This window comes from Castor canadensis, chromosome 5, assembly GCF_047511655.1.
Source record: "Castor canadensis chromosome 5, mCasCan1.hap1v2, whole genome shotgun sequence".
In the NCBI taxonomy this organism is placed as follows: Eukaryota; Metazoa; Chordata; class Mammalia; order Rodentia; family Castoridae; genus Castor; species Castor canadensis.
The window spans coordinates 28,033,827-28,053,746 of NC_133390.1; the positions used below are offsets into that span (position 1 = coordinate 28,033,827).

The following is a 19,920-nucleotide window of genomic DNA, read 5'->3' on the forward strand; positions in this document are numbered from 1 at the left end:
CCTGTGCAGCTGTGTCAGGAGTTGTTTTTTTAATGACCTTGAAAAACTTATAAAGATAAAATAAAATTTCATAATGTGAGAATTTTGTTATGATGGAACACTATAAAAGAAAGGTAATCTTTCTTCAAACTGAGTTATTTGCTGAGGAGGATTACGGAAAATAAAAACACTAAGGATTGACTATTTAGGACCTGCAAGTAGCTATGAAGGTAAGAATTTTCTTATTTTAATGTGAGCAATATTTCTTCAAAATAACATATTCACAACCCAGAAGAAATTACCAACTATTATATATGGACTGACAATATAAACATTTTATCAGTGTGCCAAGCCCCCACACAGGAAGTGCGGTCATGGGAATATTTTCCCAGCTTGCCGTTGGCCTTTCCAGAAGTGTGGGTTGAAGGTTGCTATAATCATTTCTTTTCATGTTCAGCCAGTCTTTTTTCATGAAGTGAATAATGTAAGAGTCTGGAAACCAGTGCTGGGTGGGGGGTTTACCTAGAGATGGTTTAGATTAGTTACCAGCTTCCCAGCTTGTGGCCATTGAAGGTCACTTGGTTGATAGCAAAAATTTCAATTGGAACCTTGTCATGTAATCAGAATTTAAAGCCCAGCTGAGACTTTGTCTCTCCCATGAAAGAGGAGGTTGTTTTATGATTAGCTTCAGAATGTTAAATTAGGTGTTGGCAATTATGAGCCATTTTTGTAGTTTAAATTGCACCATAGAAACACCTGTCCAGAATAGCAAAGGAAGGCAGGTTGAAAAAAAACTCTGAGTTCTCTTATGCACTGATTCTATTATGCATGAATAGTCCTGCTTTTATTATCAAACCCTAGAAGCCACACTTAACCACTCTTGAGAAAGAATACTTTTTGTATCCTTTAACAGTGATTCTCAAGAACAAGTACCTTATTAAAGATATCTTCTGAATATGGCACAGGGAAATGATTTGCATTAAAAGGCCATTTTTAAAATGACTACAATGTTTTCCAATTTATTTTCAATACTGCTTTTTCCTTCCAGTAGTCCTCATGTTCTTAGAAAAAGTCTTATTGAGTACTCATAAAACCATGTCCTAAAATGGGCACAGTTTAATAAATTCTTCTGCTATTATTATAAAGGAGGGCGATTTGGTACCTTCTAGTAAGACAGAATTGAGCAAAAGGATGATTGAGAAGACAGGAAGGAAACTCTGAATACATTTCAAAATCACTAAAGTTCTTCTGAACTAGCTAATAGATCAATTTCTCTCCTTTCACAGGCCACACTGGGATAGAGACTTAGTACAGGGAGTGAGCAGTGAGAACACACTAGATGATAGATAGATAGATAGATAGATAGATAGATAGATAGATAGATAGACAGACAGATAGACAGATGATTGATAGATAGATGATAGATAGAGAGATAGACTCTATGTCTATAGATATAGTATGGAAGTGTAGATTTCCAACTCCAGCTAAGATGGTAAGTAACAAAACACTGAAAGTCACTATTTAAAATAGTGACTTTCAAGACACTTGACCTCAAACAAGGCAGGAAGTGATCCTAAAGAGATGAGGCCATGATTCCACCTGCCTAAGATGCAGAGAAATTGCCAAGAGTCTGGAGAGTGCAAGGCAACCAGAGATCCTTAAGAGTACTATAGAGAAGAGAGATATACAGAGTAAACTCCCAGAAATCTGCTGGCAGTTCCCCTGAAGTAGCATCGAACATGACACTGACTAGCACAAGGAAGACTGGCTGCTAAGGAAAGAACCTTCTGAAAAGATTAACAGGAATAGTGCCTGGGGTTCACATAGGTCTGGGAATGGTCTGTACCCATGAAGCAGACTGGAAACCCTCATAAATTACAGGGCTAGAAATCTGAGAAGGATACTTCCTTAGTAACAGGGAGTAAGGGAGTAATTAGTTCTGATAAACATTACTCTAGTCTCACCTAACATGTTTTTTGATACAGTGTATGACCGTGTAACCCAGGCTGGTCTCAAACTTAGTATTCTCCTGCCTGAGGCTCCTGAAAAACCTGCAATTATAGGCATGGGCCACCATACCCCTGGCTCTACCTAACAATTCTTAATGGCAAGATCTGGAAATGTTAAACTGTTTCCAAGAAACTTCACTACACCCAAAACAAAATTCAAAAAACATTTATAGGAATTAAAATCACTTAGGTTTTGATCTCAGCTTTGTCACCTTCCTGCTGTGTCCTCAGGAGCATCACTTATACTGATGTTTTGTTTTCATCTATGATCCAAGTACCTACTTCATGCTGTTATTGTCAGCATGAAAAGAATCTATGTATGTAAAATGTGTGTGCACAGTAGTTTCTCAACAAATGTCAACTGAGAGTGTTTATTTCCAGCACAGAACAAGGTGAAAGCCACAATATCAGGCATCCAACCAAAGATTACCAACCTACAAAGAAAATGAGAAAATACGATCAATAGTGAAGTGCAATCAGGCAATTGAAGCTGCTCAATAATTGAGGCAGAAGTTAGAAAGAGCAGAGAAGAATATTAAAGTATTTGTTATTGTATTCCATATAGTCAAAGTGTTAAGTGGAAATATCAAAGATATTTTTAAAAGACCTAAATTGAATGTCTGTCCAATGTTTGTAGAGATGTTCTAGACACCTCTATCAGTGGAAAATTGCATCTCTATACTGGAAAACTATAATGTGTGAGGTGACAAGTACATTGAATAGGACTTATACAGTAGATCAGATGCTGCAGAAGAGAAGACTAGTGAACTTGGAAGTATCACAATAGAAACTCTTCATTATAGAACACACAGAGGAAAAACAGACAGGGAAAAAAAGAAGAGCACCCATGAGCTGTGGGGCAACTTACCAAATTGTATATTTTAAATATGTACAGCCTCTGGCAGGCCAGTTATACTTCAATGAAGCTGTTTAAAAGTTTGAAATATGATCAGTACCCTGAAGAAATCTACAATCTAGTCATTAAATCAAGAGAATGTGATAGACAGCAGCATAGACTGGTATCACTTACAAAGAGCAACTTAAATTATCAGTTTGAGCTAGTAAACATATGCACGCAGAACAATTCTTACTAATAAAATTAGATGATATTTTTCCAGACAAAAAACATTTTTGGCATCTTATGCTTCTCAGTATCTTAAACTTTTCAGCATATGATAACAAATCTAATGTTGCTGAAATAACATTTGGAATAACCTCTTTTAACCTTTGCAGAGTACATTATCCCAATTCACTTTTTCAACATACAATTAATTTTTTCAGAGACAAAACTTTTGAGTAGATTTAATTGCTAAAATAACCACCTACAAAATGGAAATAACCTTCAATTATGAACTATGATCAAAGAGCTTTTTCATTTCTCGCATTGTTTCATGAAATGACTTTCATTCCCCCATCACCTTTCAAGTAACTTTGACATGACATTTTACTTTTCCATCACTAACAAAATACTTTTTGTTGAATGCAATCAATGAAACAAACCCTTTAGTCCATTCTAAGACAAATAGAGTTACACTGGGGGTGGGGAGTGCAGCCAGCTGCTAAAACAAAGCTCTATGGTCTTGATGTCATTCCTAAGTTTTGTTTGGATGTTTCAACTAGACTTCTTATGCACCTTTGCAAGGAATAAAAGTGGTTTACTAAAGGTGACTCATAAGTCAGTGACAAGGGAACACCTACTGTCATGATTTCACAGATAATATGTAGACCTTTCTAACAGATTGGGAAACCAAACATATCTTACTCTTATACCTAAAGAAATTAGCTTCTGGAAGAGGTGTAAGAGGAAAGTGGGCAGGGAACTTAGAAGCTTATTAATCATAATTCCCCATCTCTGGAAAATGTTTTGAGAAGACTAAATGGAATTTTATGTCAGCACATTTCATTCATTCTAAGATATGCTGTCTATTTAAGAAAACTTTTTACATTAAATATCGATGGAACTTGTAATATGCAGCCCTATTTGAGAAATAATACATTCCTATTTTAGAAACATTTCAGTCTTTGAAAAAAGGAAGTTAGTCATGATCAGAAGTCTAAAATTTCAGCATCCTATAAACCCATATATGATATACACATGAAATGTGTATATGATGATCATCCAAAACTGAACCAAGAGGAAATTAATCACCTGAATAGACCTATAACACAGAATGAAATTGAAGTAGCAATCAAGAGTCTCCCCAAAAAGAAAAGTCCAGGACCTGATGGATTCTCTGCTGAATTCTATCAGACCTTTAAAGAAGAACTGATACCAACCCTCCTTAAACTGTTCCACGAAATAGAAAGGGAAGGAAAACTGCCAAACACATTTTATGAAGCCAGTATTACACTTATCCCAAAACCAGGCAAAGACACCTCCAAAAAGGAGAACTATAGGCCAATCTCCCTAATGAACATTGATGCAAAAATCCTCAACAAAATAATGGCAAATCGAATTCAGCAACACATCAAAAAGATTATTCACCACGACCAGGTAGGCTTCATCCCAGGGATGCAGGGGTGGTTCAACATACGAAAATCAATAAACGTAATAAACCACATTAACAGAAGCAAAGACAAAAACCACTTGATCATCTCAATAGATGCAGAAAAAGCCTTTGATAAGATCCAACATCATTTCAAGATAAAAGCTCTAAGAAAACTAGGAATAGAAGGAAAGTTCCTCAACATTATAAAAGCTATATATGACAAACCTACAGCCAGCATTATACTTAACGGAGAAAAATTAAAACCATTCCCTCTAAGATCAGGAACCAGACAAGGATGCCCACTATCTCCACTCCTATTCAACATAGTACTGGAATTCCTAGCCAGAGCAATTAGGCAAGAAGAAGGAATAAAAGGAATACAAATAGGTAAAGAAACTGTCAAAATATCCCTATTTGCAGACGACATGATCCTATACCTTAAAGACCCAAAAAACTCTACTCAGAAGCTTCTAGACATCATCAATAGCTATAGCAAGGTAGCAGGATATAAAATCAACATAGAAAAATCATTAGCATTTCTATACACTAACAATGAACAAACGGAAAAAGAATGTATGAAAACAATTCCATTTACAATAGCCTCAAACAAAATCAAATACCAAGGTGTAAACCTAACAAAAGATGTGAAAGACCTCTACAAGGAAAACTATACACTTCTGAAGAAAGAGATTGAGGAAGACTATAGAAAGTGGAGAGATCTCCCATGCTCATGGATTGGTAGAATCAACATAGTAAAAATGTCGATACTCCCCAAAGTAATCTACATGTTTAATGCAATTCCCATCAAAATTCCAATGACATTCATTAAAGAGATTGAAAAATCTACTGTTAAATTTATATGGAAACACAAGAGGCCACGAATAGCCAAGGCAATACTCAGTCAAAAGAACAATGCAGGAGGTATCACAATACCTGACTTCAAACTATATTACAAAGCAATAACAATAAAAACAGCATGGTACTGGCACAAAAACAGACATGAAGACCAGTGGAACAGAATAGAGGATCCAGATATGAAGCCACACAACTATGAGCAACTTATCTTTGACAAAGGAGCTAAAAATATACAATGGAGAAATAGCAGCCTCTTCAACAAAAACTGCTGGGAAAACTGGTTAGCAGTCTGCAAAAAACTGAAACTAGATCCATGTATATCACCCTATACCAAGATTAACTCAAAATGGATCAAGGATCTTAATATCAGACCCCAAACTCTTAAGTTGATACAAGAAAGAGTAGGAAATACTCTGGAGTTAGTAGGTATAGGTAAGAACTTTCTCAATGAAACCCCAGCAGCACAGCAACTAAGAGATAGCATAGATAAACGGGACCTCATAAAACTAAAAAGCTTCTGTTCATCAAAAGAAATGGTCTCTAAACTGAAGAGAACACCCACAGAGTGGGAGAAAATATTTGCCAATTATACATCAGACAAAGGACTGATAACCAGAATATACAGGGAACTTAAAAAACTAAATTCTCCCAAAACTAATGAACCAATAAAGAAATGGGCAAGTGAACTGAACAGAACTTTCTCAAAACAAGAAATTCAAATGGCCAGAAAACACATGAAAAAATGCTCACCATCTCTAGCAATAAAGGAAATGCAAATTAAAACTACACTAAGATTCCACCTCACCCCTGTTAGAATAGCCATCATCAGCAACACCGCCAACAACAGGTGTTGGCGAGGATGCGGGGAAAAAGGAACCCTCTTACACTGTTGGTGGGAATGTAAACTAGTACAACCACTCTGGAAAAAAATTTGGAGGCTACTTAAAAAGCTGGACATCGATCTACCATTTGATCCAGTAATACCACTCTTGGGGATATACCCAAAAGACTGTTACTCCAGAGGCACCTGCACATCCATGTTTATTGCGGCACTATTCACAATAGCCAAGTTATGGAAACAGCCAAGATGCCCCAGCACAGACGAATGGATTAAGAAAATGTGGTATCTATACACAATGGAATTCTATGCAGCCATGAAGAAGAACGAAATGTTATCATTCGCTGGTAAATGGATGGAACTGGAGAACATCATTCTGAGTGAGGTTAGCCTGGCCCAAAAGACCAAAAATCGTATGTTCTCCCTCATATGTGGACATTAGATCAAGGGCAAACACAACTGGATTGGACTATGAGCACATGATAAACGCGAGAGCACACAAGGGAGGGGTGAGGATAGGTAAGACACCTAAAAAACTAGCTAGCATTTGTTGCCCTTAATGCAGAGAAACTAAAGCAGATACCTTAAAAGCAACTGAGGCCAATAGGAAAAGGGGAACAGGTACTAGAGAAAAGGTTAGATCAAAAAGAATTAACCTAGAAGGTAACACCCACGCACAGGAAATCAATGTGACTCAATGCCCTGTATAGCTATCCTTATCTCAACCAGCAAAACCCCTTGTTCCTTCCTATTAATGCTTATACTGTCTCTACAACAAAATTAGAGATAAGGGGAAAATAGTTTCTGCTGGGTATTGAGGGGGGGGGAGCGGGAGGGGGTGGAGTGGGTGGTAAGGGAGGGGGTGGGGGCAGGGGGGAGAAATGAACCAAGCCTTGTATGCACATATGAATAATAAAAGAAAAAAAAAAAAGAAATGTGTATATGATATATATGTACATGAAAAGAACACCTTGAAAATAAAAAGACAGATTTGGTTCAATATGACTCTATAGATGAGTTTTGAAGAAACTTCCAAACATATATTATCTCACAGCTGAATTGATTTACTTTCAGCTATTTCCAGACATTTAGAAATTTTATGGTCATGTAACAGAAGGTGGGAGTTTCTGTAGCCAGGAGAAGTGTAGATATTATATGGTAGATTATATTTTCAATTTACTTTTAAATAATTATTCATTGAAATTTGATTCTTTGTGAATATTGTCTGTCTCCCTCATGGTTAGCTTAGGATCCATTTTAAATTGCATGGTGAAATCTCTTATGTATGTAACTTATTTAGAATAGTCAAAGAGAGAATAAGATCGGAAGGCCAAAAGCTGCATGCTCTGTCTAATTTGTGGAATACAGACCTAACACAAATGCAGCAATATTATGAAACACTGGCCACACTAAGGGGAGGCCATGCATGAGAGGGGTAGGGAAACTAAGAATTTAGATAGGGTTGATATAGAAATCTCAAACTGACTAAAACTACCAAAAGAAAAAGACTGAGGCAGAATGAAGAAAATTAGAGATGAATCAAGTGGGGTTATAATACATATATACATGGAACTATCACAAGGAAACTCCCTTTATCACAAGCTAAAATGTCATGATTTTCATTTTGTCTTTTCTCTTTTTTCTCCTACAAAATCAGAGAACAGGAGGGTGGAACAAGTCCTGCCGGGGGGAGAGCTGAAACCAAGAGGAGGGGGAGGTGATGGGGAAAAGGAGTAGGAGGGTGAATTCAGTGCAATACAATGTGCACACATGTAAGTAAATGCAAAAATGATACCTGTTGAAACTACTCCAAGAATGGGGGGGAGGGTAAGAAGGAGAATGTTGAGGAGGTGAATTCATGTATGATATATTTGATACATTGTAAGAACCTATGTAAATGCCACAATGTATCCCATCACAACAATAAAGGTAAAAACAATGGATCAAAAAATAAATAAATGAAATAAAAAATAACAACTTACTTAGAAGGTTAAAAAAAATTAGAAGCAAAATTACTCACCGGACCTTAATACATTTGAAATATTTCATTGTGACTTCATCCATTGTAGATACACAACAGAACATCAAATGACTCTAAAATATCTGAACTAAGATTGAACATATTGAAAATGAGCATCGAAATTGATTGCTTTCATTTAAATAAATGACATCATCATCTCTGGCTGCTAGTCAACATCTGAAAAGTAAAAATATTTTAAGACTGGAGGAACAGAATGGGAATGTGGAGCTCCTGGGGAAATGCGGAAAAGATTGAATCTGTGAAGGAGGTTTTACTTCTATATGGCTAAAATACTTTAGACATGACTCATTCAGTAGTCAAATGAGGTGCCTAGAATGCAATGCTCATCAGAAAGGAAATAGTGCCTCTCCCATCATTCATTTTCAGGGCCAGACTTGCCCATTTCTTTCATTGTTCATTAATGTTCTCTTCACTTCCTTCTCTTCAGTGCTTCACATCCAATTGCAATTCCTATGAACTTCCTTCAATATAGTTGGTGCATGTATTTTGGAGGCATGCTCCTAAATTCCTAATGCATGGATTAATTCTCAATTTTTCATTAGTTTACTATAAATGTTAGAAAATATCAGGATTTCAAAATTTTTGAAGGATCTCTCTTATCAGCTTGAGTTTGACAAATAGTTTTTATACAGACACCTGTACGCCCATGTTATTGCAGCATTATTCACAATAGCCAAGCTATGGAAACACTCAGATGCCCCCCTACTGATGAATGGATTAAGAAAATGTGTACTTACAAACAATGGAATTTTATTCAGCCATAAAGAAGAACAAATTTTTGTTATTTGCAGGTAGACGATGGAACTGGAGAACATCATCTTAAGTGAAGTTAGGTAGGTTCAGAAAGCCAAAGGGTGCAAGTTTTTTCCCATATGTGGAATATAGACCTAATACAAATACAAGCAATATGATGAAAAACAGGTCACACTAAGGGGAGGTCACTAACAAGAGAGGAGGGTAAAAGAAAGAAGTTAAGAAAATGAACACAGTTGATGTGCACTATAAAAGAATGAATATAGAATTTTTAAATCTGCAAAAACCACCATAAGAAGGGGACTAAGGTAGAAAGAAAAGAAATAGAGGAGATGAACCAATTCAGGTTATGATAATATATAGTGGAAATGTCACAATGAAGCAAAGTGTACCGCTATCTTAAACAAACAAAATTGTCATCTTTTTTCTTTTACAAAATTATAGAAGAGGAGGGTAGAACAGGTCTCGTCTGGGGAGTGGTACCAGTGGGAGGGGGAAGATGTAAGGAAAGGGTGTAGAAGAGTGAATATGGTGGAAATAATATGCATTCATGTATGTAAATAGAAAAAATGACACCTGCTAAATCTATTCCAGGAATGGATGGAGGGAGGATAAAGGAGAATGATGGAGGGGGTGAATTCAACTAGGTTATATTGTAAGAACTTTTGTAAATGTCACAGTGTATACCCACTACAACAGTAATAAAAAAAGGAGGAAAAATGTTTTTTACCTTAGTAACAATGAGGATTATATTGCTACCTCCCCATACACACACTGCTTTCAGACATTCTAGATTAGTACATACAAGATTCTGTGTGTTGGTCCATTTTTGTGGGATCAAGTTTCATACGTTGTATCACACTTCTAGAGATGCTTTTGTTCTCCTAAAAGAATGAAGATCATAGTTAGAAGTGCTTTATTCACTCAACTAATATTTATTAAGACTGTATAATTTTCCAAGTATTGTGCTAAATATTAAGAAGCATAGATGAGTATATTTTCCCATTCTTGAAGTAATTTATGAGTTAGACATTTAACAAGCCAACATAGTGCAGTGAGGCAAATTATGTAATAAAAGTTGTTGAGTGCTCTTTTAAGCTCATAGAAGGAACAAACCGTGTCTAGTGGACATCAGGAATGAGCTCTTCCAATTTGGAACATTGTTCATGGGACTCGGAGCTAGAGAAGATGGTCTGTTTTGGCTCCAACTCTTGGATTGTTAGTGGATTAACTACAAGCTGCTGTTTGAATATTTAGAGCCCAATGACTCTAGTCTCTTACCAGACTGAAAAGGAACTTAACCCAAATTTGAACTGGCTGCAGAAATTCTACTGACTTGTCTCTTTTGGAATGTCTCTCTCTAGATAATTTTTTTGAACTTTTCCATGATATTGTTCTGCCTTGATTTTAAACCACTCTATCTGGACATTACTTTTTGTCCTGTTCATTTTGTACCTGTGTTTTCTTTCTTTTTCTCAGCTGTTCATAACTCTCAGAAAATCTCCTCTGTTTTGATACCGCAGGCTGCCAGTGACTGCTGGTGAGCTCTCTGTTCAGAGCACAGGGTTCTGTGTACTGTATGTCTCATCAATAGCTAAGGAAGTAGGGTTAGCCAAATAGGCCAAAGAACTCCACTGCTCCACAGAAGATGACTGCTCAAAAAGCTGTCATTTCTCAGTACCTGGTGGTATACTCAAGTGGTTCAAGTGGTAGAGTACCAGTCTAGCAAGCCCAAAGCTCTGAGTTCAAACCCCTGGACTACAAAAAGAAAAACAAAAAACCTGCCTTCTTTATTCTGCTGATATTCTTGCTATTCCTTCTGTTGACAGTAGAAGGGCAATGTCTATGAGGATTCTAGCTTCTAGTTGGCTTCTTCACAACCAAGTGTACTAGATTCTAGCAACATTCCTTCATATCTCTGTTGCCAACCCTGTATGCTCATTCCTAGCTGTGTTAGTTCTTTAGTCACTGTGACAAATATCTGATAGAAACAACTTAATGAAAGAAAGATTTATTTTGAATCATGGTTTAGGAGTTTCAGTCCAATGTTGGTTAGATCCATTGCTTTGGGCCTGAGGTGAGGCAGAATATAGTAGTTGGTTAGAGATAGAGGAAGCTGTTCCACCCATAGTAGTTAGGAAGTAGAAAAGACAGGAAGGGACTAAAGTCCTAAAATCCCCTTCAAAGGCACACTACCCATGACCTACTTCTCCAGTCAGGCCCCACCTCCTACTTCTACCACCTCCCAATAATACTATTAAATTATGAATCCATCAGTGGATAGGTCCATTGATGAAGGCAGAACCCTCATGATCCACTCATTTCTCTAAACATGCTGCATCAGGGACTAAGCCTTAACACATGAACTGTTTGGGTGTCATATCCAAACTGTAACACCAGCTCTGTGCTCTCTTCTTATCATATGTACCTGAGGCTTTCTCAGAGGACTTCTGGAGCACAGCTGAAGTATCTGGGGTTTATAAATCCTTATTGCAAAATACTTCTTGCTCACTAGTAGCTAATGACTAGTTGTAGCTGGTAGTAAATGAAGTACAGACTGGGACCTTACCTGAAATTATACCTTTACTTGGCTTTTCCTCCTCATATACCCTGCCCTTCCTATGCCCTTTCCTATTTCTCCTCAGTAAATTACTTATAAATCTTCTCACAGCAAAATTAATATAGTAGAAACCCAACTCAGGATACCAGGTTAATCCCATTTTAAGAGTCTCTGGTCCCCAGAAAATAAGACACTTCTCTAACTCCTAGTCTAAAGACACACCTTCCTGCTTGCCCCATATTGAGGAAGTTCCCAGATATTTGACAATGATGACATATATTCATTTTCAGAAGGAAAAACACAGCTGATTATCTTGGGTGATGGTGGTCTTTCCTGAGGACACTAACAAGGTAATGTCTAAGCCAATAATAGTATTTTTCAAGATGTGTGTTTTATCACCTTATCACAAGATCATGAAACTTTTTTCACAACTTAAGCTGTGGTGAAGGTAAAAGCTAATAGCATCCAATAATAGCATAAGAAAATATTATGGTAAGAATTCTAGTATGACTAGAAAACAGAATACTCAGCAGTGAATAGTAGATGAGAGTCTTAATGATGCTGATGGGAGTACACGCTAGTAAAGAATTTGAACTTCATCCTATGGACATCAAATACAAAGAAATGGATATTTATATAAAGAAAACAAAATATTTCAAAGAGAATATCTTTACAAACTGAGGTAACACAGTATAAAATGCAGTGGGTTCATCAAACGGAAGAGGACAGACAATAAACAGATAAAACTAGGAAAGACTGGAATCCATGGAAGACATAGTTTGAGTATCAAACTCTACAGAGAACTTGAGCAATGACAAAAAATAGGATTTGGTTATAAGATTGTTATCTGTGACTAAAGGGAGAACAATCTTAGCAATGAGAGGAGAAGCTAGACCTTAAGAAATTAAGGACTGTGTAAAATTTGAAAAAGTAGGCACCAGGGAATGTGGTCTTTTTTTTAACCCCCTGTGAAAAAGATTAATCTCAAATTCCAAAGGAAATTGGTAAGTCACTTGAAGAGGATGCAGGGCTAACAATATTTTTGAGAGTGAGGAACACTTGGCTATATCAATATACTCTCAAGGAGGGAATCATGCAAAAAGAAATTAGAGTATTTATGAACAGGGCAATGAAATGATGACCAAGAATCTAGACTATGGGGAAAGATGTCATATTAGTCAGCATTCTCCAGAAAATCTCTCCTTCCTTCCTTCTCTCTCTTCATTTATTTATGAGAGTTGGTTGCCTTGATTATAGAGACTGAGAAGTTCCATTGTCTTTGTTCTGTAAGCTAGAGACCCAGGAAAATCAATAGCATAATTCTTTTTCTTGTGTCTAATTATGACTTTTTTTTATAATTCTTATTTTTGTTCTTCAGATTTTTATATCCCTCTTCATACTGCTCATTTCTCATTTCTAACTCTACCTCTGAATCTAAGTCTGAGAACCAGGTGTGCAAATTCCAGTCCAAAGGTAGAAGCAGGTGTCTCAACTCAAGCTGGACAAGGCAGGACACAAAAAGGGAAAAATTCTTCGTTTCTCTGCTCTTTATTTTATTCAAGCCCTCAGTAGACTAGATAATGCACATACATTGGGGAGATCCATCTATTTAACTAGATCCACTGACTCAAATGCTAAACTCATCTGAGAACTCTCTCACAGACATACCCAAAACAATGTTTAATCTGGACACTGATTGTCCCAGGCAAGTTAGTGCACAGAACTAGCCACCACAAATATTTAAGAGAGTACTCCTAGGCATACATTGCTCTAATATAGGAGGGAAAGTGGGTAAGGATGCATTATGTGGTCAGTAACCAATATACCAGAGAGAAAGGTAATATATTCCCAATGACTTTTCCTTTGACTAATCAGGCAGAATGAGTTGTTGAGAATTAGAAAATGAGGTAAAAAATGTGAGATGAGCACTCTGAAGAAGGAAATAACAAGTTCTGAAGAGCAAAAATGGGAGCTAGAAAAAAATCATAATCAGGAACAACAGAAAGAAATACCCAGTATTACAGTTGATTTGTAATAAAGGTACAGTGGACCCATACAGCACCAGCATAACCTTTAAAACTTAATGTTCAGCACCAACGACAACCAGTAAAGAAAATGGATGATTACAACTGAAAAGAATGGATAGGTTCATCTTTAGTTGTGTTTGATCATGGTGGTGGCTAGGAATTGATAATGCCAACAGGAAAGAAATTAAGTGTACTGGTGAAGGTGCATTTAGGAAATTGAACCATGATGTCTAGCTTGAGTTGAAAAGGAATTGCTATCAAAATGAAATGGTCAGAACTGGGGACCCACAAGGACATGTCAGACAAGCAAAAAAGAATATAAAGTTCCAGAACACAATGGGCCTTCAAAAAGAATACCATCTGAGAGGAGAGACACAACAAAGGCAGACAATGTGTGCTATCCCATGGAGAGTACAGCTGGTGGGTTTTGAAAACCCAATGGGGCTAATATACTAACTGCAAGCAAACAGAGAAGGGATAGATCTAAGATAATCTTTGAAAGGCCAAATTGTAAAGCATGAACTGAGGTGAGACATAGAGAATGATGGTGAAAAGTAGTGAGGATGTTACCCACATTCCTAGATATTTGCCTTAAAAACTAGAATAAAACTCCAGTAGAATGGAACAGATGAGTAGGAAAACAAAGCTCAGTTGAGAGACAGATGAATTTAGCATTAGTTATGATGAAACATACTAGTGGAAGTTTTCTCTAGACTATTAGAGAAAACATAAATAGAGGGTCAGGAATAGAGAGGTCTGTTTTAGATCTCAGCAGTTCATCTTTTAGATGGGCCTATTGTCAGTAGGCAGTCTCCCTCTTACCACCTAGTTTTCCCAAATACTTATTAACTCAAAATCTATATTGTTATCATCCAGAATAAATAAAACCTTGCATGTAGACATAAAGAACATAACCTGGAACACTAAATCATGGAGGAATTTGATATAGTTATCACTTTTTCATGATTTAACCTTTAAACCAATGAACAGAAGTATTACACATCTAGAGTTACTTATGACTCATGCACTGTGGGGCAGGAGTGGGGTGACATGTGAGGAGGAAGAAGGGCACCTTGCCATGCTTATAAAAGTCATCAAGCTTTGGCTGAAATCATAGTCTAGGTCTTTCTTGGGAAGTTAGGAGGATGTTGTGTATGGAGAACACATGATTTCCAGGCAATGAAACTACTTGAAAATGTATTACCCCAAGTGCTTGATGGAGTTAATTCTCCCTTAGAGAATTAGATTTTTTTTCTCTTCAAGGAAGTATCACGCTTATCATATTGCAAGATAATTTATTCATCATAAGTACATATGTATTAGTAATTTATGGCTTACAAATATTGTCTCTAGGGTTCTTTTCTTACCCATAGCACTGTGTAAATTGTCTTTATTAGGTCAACTCCATGAGCTATAGCTGCTGTTTCTGAGGTTAATGCAAAAAAAAGCATAGAGATTTGCACCTTAATCCAACTAACCAACATTTCCTTCTTTCTATAATAAATTCTCTTGCCCTACGTGAGTGTTATTGCTCAGCACAACAAAGTTTCATATTTCATGTTAGAAAAATAAACACTTTTTTTTCAAATCAGAATAATAGCACTGCTTTAGTTCACTGTTCAGGCTTGCTTGATTTCTTCCAGTCAAAGCACGGGCGAAATATCTTGTCCTAAAGTACATACAGTTACTATCCAACTTGATATGCTTTTATTTATCAGCTTCCTCCTCAACTATTTTCAAAAACAGTTCTGTCCATAGCAGAATAAAATCCCACTCATCACTAAAGAGGTTTCTTTCCAAGTGATGACCAAGCACAGGTGTTTTTCGATAGGACTTAGAAAGGAAATACTTTCTCCAGAGTGAACAAGTCTTTACGAGAATATGCAGAGTACAGTGTGTTCCAGGCGTGCAGCACCTGTTGCTCACTTGTTTAAATGCTTCACTGAGGGGACAGAGAAAAAATAGTTTATCTCTGTCTCTGAGAACATCCATAAATTTAGCATAGAGTTCTTTTTCAGCAAAGTGCGAGTTTAAATTGCCTGAAGACCATAGGAAATAATTTTTTTAAGATGGTCTTCATGTTAAATTTATTCCATAAAATGACTGAGAACAGTATGTGGCCCAGAGAAGGAATGGAAAGGATTGAAAATAACAGAAATGAAAAATAAAATGGAAGGTAATGTTTTAAATTCAGGCTTGACAATAGGATGAAAAAGAAATCTCATCAATTTGTCCTTACTGCTAGCATTCGCATTGCCTCCAAGTATTTGGTCTTCCAACTCTATTAGTTCTGGGGCCTGGGAGATCCCTTTTAAATACTGAAAATCCATTCCTGTACATGAAGATGTTATTTATCAACACTCCTTAGGAAATAGACTGATTTTTATCTTTTCTACCTTTTTGGATGAACTCAGTCTAAATGTTTTTCCTCACGAGACCAACCAGTCTTTGTCTCATTAGCACCATTCTCAATAAGACTAAGACATTGGTCAACACTACTTTATTAAAAGTCTTTTTAAGTACAGGCATTGATATTGCTGAAAACCTAAGAATATTAGAGTCATAATTTAAACAAAAATCACTGCTCTTGCTACATTACTATGTTGATTTAAGTTGAACCACATCCTTTTTGTTTTTTTGGTGTTGATACTGGAGTTTGAACTCAGGGCTTCACATTTGTTAGGCAGGTACTCTACAACTTGCATGCAGCCCTTTTTGCTTGGTCTCCTTTTTGGCCAGTGGCTGGCCTCAGACCACAATCTTCTTACCTATACTTCCTGCATAACTGGAATTATAGACCTGTACCACCACATGGCTTATTCGTTGAAATGTGGTCTTGCTAACTTTTCCCCCAGGCTGGCCTTGAACCACAATCCTCTTGATCTTCTCCTACCAAGTAGCTGGGATTACTGGTGAGTGCCACCATACACAGCCCTCAAATTATGTTAATAAGCATTAATCTATTGCAGAATGCACACAGGGAGCACGTCCAAAGTATGTGCGTGTATACACCCAAAGTGTAAGCAATCACCTAGATACATACACATCCCCACCAGTGTTCAGTCAAAGTTGTAGATGCTAAACATCCATACTTTTTCAGTATTTCTTTACAATATTGAAGTGCAACACCTGTCTATCCACATTGGACTCCTTTAACTGTATAACACTGTTTATTAATACCCACATCGTGACCAGTTTTCTATGCTTCCTGACTTTAGAATTGCAGGCATATTCACAAGAAGAGAATTCAAGGTCAGCAGTCAGTATTAAGCAAGTGGTATCTTTATGAAATTTCTAGAATTGGATAACTTACCATTCTTTGTCTCCTTTCTGTGCTGGGGTCAGGATCAGCCACTATTTTCATGAAACCATTTTTTAATGAAGGAATGGATACCTAGCTTGCATCTGTGGTTCAAGCGCATCCTGAAGGATGGTCATGCTAGTGACTGGCTTAGAAAATACACTTTGGAACCCATCCTACCTTTTCTTCCTCCCAAACTGGCTTACCTCAGGAGCAGTTAGCCTCCCAGAAACTCTTTATTGTTGCTGCAGCTCTTCCAGGAATGATAAGAATGTACTGTGATTTACAATATAATTTTTCTTGTTATATATGTCATATATGTTGTTATATATGTGCAAGTTTTTTTGGGGGGAAGTGTCTTTTGATTTTTGGTTGTTCATCAAATTAAGTTCAGTATTGTGCTACATTTTGTGCTGCATTTGGATTCTGACCTGCCTTCAAATACAAAGACTATGTACTTTGCATTATATGGAAAAATAAGCAATGGGAATTTTGCACTCTGTTAAGTATGTAGTAATGTGTGATATGAGTAAACAAAAAATTTATGGGTAGAATTATGAAAAAAGTCAGAAAAATCAACAATTAAAATAAAAGCTATAGAAATCACTCTAAAATGAATATAGTTAGCCATGTTGAAACTCTTCCCAGGAAATGACTCAAGCAAATGATGGGAATCCTTGAAATTTCATGAAGAACAGGTGCTTTCCTGAAATCTCATTAAAAAGACACAAATTTTAAATACAACTGATGTTTGACAAAGAATAATAAATTAATCATATAATAAATCCATAGTACTATACATGGTGCAGGATGAGCACCCAATAAATGTTTGTTACTTTCTCATCCAATAGTTGTGATATGCTTTGTTGTAATAATAGGTATCCATAACCTTTACAGACAGTAGAGGAAGAAGAACCGAAAATCAGCTTCCAGGGGTGAAGCTTTCCTACAGAATCCCAGTAGAAGTTTATCCTGACAGGCACTGGCTTATATGGAGTATGTGGCCCAGGTTAGTATAATGTGACAATGTCAGGCATAGACAGCATTTAACTTTCTCTACTGTGACTTAGCAATCACCAGAATGTTTAGATCTTTATTTGGTTTCATAAAAGTTGATTTTCCTACTAAAACAAGATTGCTTGTAGCAACTAAGAGAAATATTCTCTAATGTTAATATTCCCCACATATACTAATTAAACATTTTTAAATTTTATTTAAAATACATTTTGACAAGTTTTATGATAATGAGAATACATCCCTCAAAATCTGATCACCAGATTTATGATTTTACCTTGATGAAATCAAGACATTTCTACCCTTGTCCTATCCAAATTCAATACCCTGAAATCCAGGAAAATAAAACAAATAAAAATTGAATCTCTTTTTAAAAACTTATTAAAAATCTATAATTATAATCCAAGGCCACAATGTTTGAAAACTTAAGCAAGTGAAGACATGGTAAATCTTCCAGATACATATATTAGCATATTTATCCTCTAAGAACTTTGGAAAGATACATTAATTGAAATTATAATAAACAATTTTAAGATATCAGGATGAGTACTTGAAAAACTTCATGGGGAACAATTAGCCTAGTCTGACCACCTTCAGATACCTATCCCTTTCTACTGTACCTTAGGAAATACTGCAAAATAGCATATTTGGGAAAAATGGAATTAAGCTAATGTTTACTTTCTGAACTATGGACCCTGAGCCTTCCTTTTCCACCAAATTCCAGAAAGCCAATAACCAAGCTGAGACACTATAGGTAGGTTCAAGACAGAATGTGTAACCTCAGAGAAAAGTCCAGTAAGAATATAGGCAGCTAGAGCTTTCACAACACAGAAGTTGGCTGACTGGTCATGGTAACCATAGTAGTTTAGCTCTGTGAAGTACAGTCCACACACACAGAACTTCCTATTTACTTTTAAAACCATTGGTTGTAATTAGGAAAAACTCACAAAGATCATAGAAAACTTCTAAAATTAAAATGAGAAAAGAACCATAACAAATGAAGGAAGCAGAAAAATATTATAATTATTCTTAAACAGATAAGAGAGGTGTTGAATCCATGGAACAAAACCATAATTCATATAAAGGAGCATTATAAAATAAGAAATAGGTATTAAAAGATATGGAAGATAAAATATATAGCAAAGGAAAAAAAAGATAAAAGAAAAAAATTAAGCCAAGAAGCCCAACATCTGACTAACAGGAGTTCCATACAGAAAATCAGAAAATTTCTCACTTTGAAGAATGTTAAGTCTACACACTGAAAAGACCCAGCACCAAGGACAGAAAGCTATTAATGAAAAAAGCAACAATATAGTTGACTCTCCAGAAAGAAAAAGAGGATACATTAAAAGAGCAGAAATAAAAACTTTTTTCTTCCTAAAAGCAGAATAGAAAGCTACATGACTAGCACAATGCATTTCAAATGCTTTATCTAAGTGATACCCATTCTAACAATCTACATCCAACCACACTATCAGCCATATATAACAGTGAAGCTAGATCCTTTTTTGAAATGTGGCTGAAAAAAAAAATAAAACAAAAACGTTCACTCTTTTGTCCTTTCCAGGAACTAATAGCATGCTGCATTCATAACAGCGTACAAAGCAATGAAGACGATTTCACATCACAAAACAAGAAATTCAAAATGGAAAGAGGCAAAAGGAATTCTCAGATTATCAAGTGTCCAAAATCATAAGAGTAATTTCAGAGAAGACAGAACACTCCAGGATGGATGTTTCCAGAGGAGATAAAAATGAAGAAGAAATGAATAGATTATCAGGTACATTTGACTATTCAGGAAGTTGAATAGGTGATATTTTATACAGCTATTAAAAGATGTATGATGACTTAGCAATAATTTCAATGTTAACTAAGGAAAGTGATAAAAAATGTTGCAGTTATTAAATCCAAGAAAAAATTGTGCAAGAATACTACTTAAATACAATGTACTCTTTGACTCAGAATTGAGCAAAATTTACATTAGTCATAATAATGACAATACTGACTATGGATTTTTTACCAAATTATGGTGGAGTTAAATAATGGATAAGATT

At 36.1% G+C, this 19,920-nt stretch overlaps 1 long non-coding RNA gene across 1 annotated transcript in view; it reads left to right on the forward strand.

Annotated features, from left to right (window-relative positions):
• Positions 1-19,920, forward strand: part of LOC141423044 (uncharacterized) — a 40,704-nt gene that overhangs the window by 16,236 nt on the left and 4,548 nt on the right. Inside the window, exons 2-3 of the long non-coding RNA XR_012447708.1 lie at positions 17,750-17,861; positions 19,434-19,646. This is a non-coding gene — a long non-coding RNA (uncharacterized lncRNA). The remainder of the gene's footprint in view (positions 1-17,749; positions 17,862-19,433; positions 19,647-19,920) is intronic.